Source organism: Oreochromis niloticus, linkage group LG23, assembly GCF_001858045.2.
Source record: "Oreochromis niloticus isolate F11D_XX linkage group LG23, O_niloticus_UMD_NMBU, whole genome shotgun sequence".
NCBI lineage: Eukaryota > Metazoa > Chordata > Actinopteri > Cichliformes > Cichlidae > Oreochromis > Oreochromis niloticus.
This window is the reverse complement of record NC_031986.2, coordinates 28,991,645-28,995,678: the sequence shown is the minus strand read 5'-3', so window position 1 is coordinate 28,995,678 and position 4,034 is coordinate 28,991,645. Positions and strand designations below refer to the sequence as shown.

Here is a 4,034-nt window from a genome sequence, read left to right as displayed (position 1 = left end):
GCAGTCTGGAAGCAGAAGCTGAATTTGCAGCGTCCCACTTTTGCAGCAAAAACTAATGATGATAAGAAAGTTTTCATTCAGGAAAATTATCTCTGCTTTGGATGTTTAAGAAGGGGTCATGTAACCAAAGAATGCAAAGGACAACACTCTTGTAGTAAGTGTGGTTGGCGTCACCCCATCTGTACATACACAGAAGGAGTGAATAAACCTAAAGAAAGGAAAACCGAGGATTCTAAATCCCCAGCTGAAGGTGCAAACAAAGAAGTGCATAATGTCATGACTCATGTACTAACAAGAAAAACATCCTCCACATCCAGCATAGTACCAGTATTTATGTCTGTTGCGTTGACTGCTTCTGGTGGCGCTGTCACTTGGTGTTCATGCTTTCTGCGGTAGAGTATCACTTCCCAGATAGCAAGGAAACATTGAAACAATGTTGAGTCAATATCAGGTGACGTCATTGAAGCAACGTTGAAGTGTGACGTTGACCCAACGTCACTCTTGCACCCATTTTTAACGTTGAAACAACGTCAGGTTTTGATGTTGAATCAATGTTGAAACCTGACATTGATTCGACGTTATATTTTCGAATACTGTTGACATTGAAACAATGTCAGATTCTGATATTGAAACACTGTTGAGCTATGGTGTTGATTTTCCACCTCTTTTGCACAGTTGCTTTTTATTGAAAAAAAACAAAAAAACAAAAAAGGTCAATAGACATGTATCATTTGCAAAATACTTTATTAAAAGACAAAGTTCCTATTTACATTTCTATGTTTCACGTCACTTTTTATTATTTACTCCGGGATGGGGATGGATGATGTGTGTCCTGCGCGCCACCCGTACGATCTGGAGCATATCTGAGCCATTTCTGGACTGCTTAAGCAAAGACCAACTCAGACATAGAGTTCGCCCCTACCTGCTGCGCCAGGCCATCTAGGACAAAAATAGACACACACACAAAAAAACAAAGACAAAAAAAGGGAATTAGAGCACATGAATAAGCTCTTGTTAATTGTCTTCAGCAGGGAGAAAGTATGTAAACTCCTAGGCTGATAAACATGAAAGTCACCAGGCGGAAATCAGCAAACTGCTGCATTTGATTCCCAAAGAGCTATAAGCTGAAAATGTGATATGTCTTAGCATGGTGTGCCGTGTATCCTTTAAAAAAAAAAAGAAAAAAGAAAACATGGGGTCCTCGGGCTGTACAAAGTGTACAACCCGAGGACAAAACAAGCCGAAGACCAAAGACTCCATCTCCAGATTAACCGGACATGAAAGTCTTGTTATTAAGAAAGACAAAGTAATATAGCAAAAAACAGACATAGGAAATGTGAAACGCACCCAGCACATCAATTGATCCCTTTATTGTTCACTTTAGGCTCATAAAACTACAATAAATGTTAAAACTTACCAAATATGCATCTGCACAGCGCTGTCTCTTTAAATGCCCTTTTTTGCTTTGTCTGGTCCTTGGTTTTTTTCCCTGCCCAGTTGAGTACAGAGGCCAGCTCCTTTGTAATGGCATAAACCATTACACGGCGGACTCGCACCTCCACACTGAAAAAAATAATCAGTGGGATAAACATAAAAAAATTATTGTAAGCGGTTGCACGAAATTAAGTTATGTTTGGTTAACCTGAGTTTTTCATGTTATACCTGCACACATTTATCTGGTAACATGAACATGACTTTTTTATGTTGTTGTTACGTTTTTCATTCTGGTCAAATATTTATAGAAACCACTTGTTTATCAGACATGAACTTTTTGTGTTAATTGTATTGGACTACTATGTGTTATATTGACAAGATTATTTTATGGTAAGCTTATTTTATTTTATAACAAATTTCTAATATATAATATATAATCTAATATATAATTGAGTGTTCAATAAATAAAACTAAATTAAGGCTGATCTTACTGTATGTACTGTACACTTTCTCTTCAATCAAAGAAATAAGCAAAACATTTTTGAACAATGACCTGTATTTTTGAAAATACTACACAGTTGTAACAATGGACTTTCAATTCAGGCTTCCAAAATATACATGAGTCATATTTGTACAATGCATCTCTTTAAAAACATTCCACAACATTCCTCAAAGTTATCTGCTGTAACCTGGATTCAACATTGTGGGGCCTTATGACATCACGCTTATGTAAAAAATAGTTTTTTAAATGTAAGAGCCATAAGGTAATATGGCAAAAGGGGTGTAATTATTAAAATGACACAAAAAGGAGACTTAAAATAACATTATAATCCACAGGCACAAAACCAAGAGACCTAAACTGATTAGTATTGGCTTACTTCTATCACTAAACATCACAATCACTAATACTAGACCATGCAATCTGTTTGTAGTGGTGCACCTTGGGAAAACAATTGCAAACTGGTGAAATTGGTGCAAGGCACCATTTCCATTGAGAAAAATGGACATTCAAAGTTTGAATTTTTTTTCAAAAGAGCCATGGCTTGAAAAGTGAACACTGCAGTAATAAAGGCCCCAAGTTGAAAAGTGCCAGAAAAATAAGTTTCACTATGTACTGCAACTTTACCAGTGCTGGCTTAAAAGAAAGGATGGTACATATTCGAAGAGGTAAACATGTTGTTCCCACATCATAACTGGAAAACTGTTCAATCGTACAGTCTGGTCCTGAAAACCTGGGCCTTCTTTGAAAGGCTGTTCCTTTTGAGCTCCATAAACAGTTTCTATAATACCTCCAAGGTATACTTTTCCAGTGGGTAGGTGAGGTTCAAAGTGTACATTAGTCCAAACAGCACTGCAGCTGCTAGGGTATAGTTATCCAAATCCTGCCAGACTCTCTGGCCTTCAAGGACTATCCCGATGTCCTCAGGGCTGCCATTGGTATCTCTTGACTTTATGATGTAAATTCCCATGGTTGTTTCCTTATTAGATCGTTGGATAATGGCTTCATCTGCGGCCTAGAAAATGCAGAAATCCAAAATTTAATTAAACAGAACACAGGTCAAAGAACATTATACCAAATCTTATTTTAATCTGTGTCACTATTCCAAAAAATGTTAACATTAACACATTAGGTGAACAAAAATGGATTCATTACAGCATGTGATTTGAGTCCTCAGAATGCTTAAAAAGGTAATGCATTTCTGAAGTGAAATCTCCATGCAAAGAAGCAGAATACTGTCAGAGCATAGAGAGGTGTTCAACTATGAACTCCACACATAGTTCTAATGCAGGTAAAAGAAAAAAAAACCCGCACCCATGGTAAATTGTGAAAATCCCAGGTGATTTTCAACATACTCCTGGCATAGAGTGACAAGCAGCATTTGGTTAAAATGATTATTTTCCCTAAAGTGTATACACAAATTATTTTTTTTTCTTACCTGGGCCGTGGGCTCCAGAATGTTCTGAAGTCTTCTTCCTCTTTGTCCTCCTCGCCTTTTGAAGACCTTTTATTAGTTTGTCAGATAGCACATCTATCTGCGAGAGTAATCTGGACTGCAGTGGCATGGTGGTAATGCGCTTAAACTCTGCATTTATCTAAAAAGAGAAGTTGTCACATAAAAATGCTGTCAAAATCTCAGATCTCACAAGGTTACATCCACACAAAGTTGTTATTTTTGTCATATTACTATTTATTAGCTATGGGTCCCATGTTGCTGAGCAGTTCCATAGTTGCCCTTACTTCCATACCACCCAAAGCCTGTTTGCAACCACAGCAGTTGCCTCCTTCTGGCCATTTTGCAGTTCTGCCAAATGACCCAGAAACTACATCTATTATTGTCATATACACATCAAGGTCTTTCATTAATACTTAGTTAAATTAATTAATTTGACCTTTCCAGAAAATTTACCTTACAGAATGTGAGATAACATATGCAAAGCTTCACTAGTAAATAAAATAATGTTATTAAAACCTTAACTGTAACACCTCTACGTAACAACGCTAGAGAATTGTTCTGAAGCAACACCAATCTGCCCTTCAGCAGGGATAAGCACCATATATCGATACAGAAAAAATAAATTAAACATATTTATATTGTCAT

The 4,034-nt window shown here is 36.9% G+C and overlaps 1 long non-coding RNA gene across 1 annotated transcript; it reads right to left on the bottom strand.

Annotated features, from left to right (window-relative positions):
• Nucleotides 1-1,647: 1,647 nt before the first annotated feature.
• LOC109196750 (uncharacterized) lies at nt 1,648-3,442 on the bottom strand. The gene is made up of 2 exons (XR_002058115.2): nt 3,372-3,442; nt 1,648-2,948 (listed from the first exon to the last, which is right to left on the bottom strand). It is a non-coding gene; the product is annotated as an uncharacterized LOC109196750 (long non-coding RNA).
• Nucleotides 3,443-4,034: the final 592 nt, after the last annotated feature.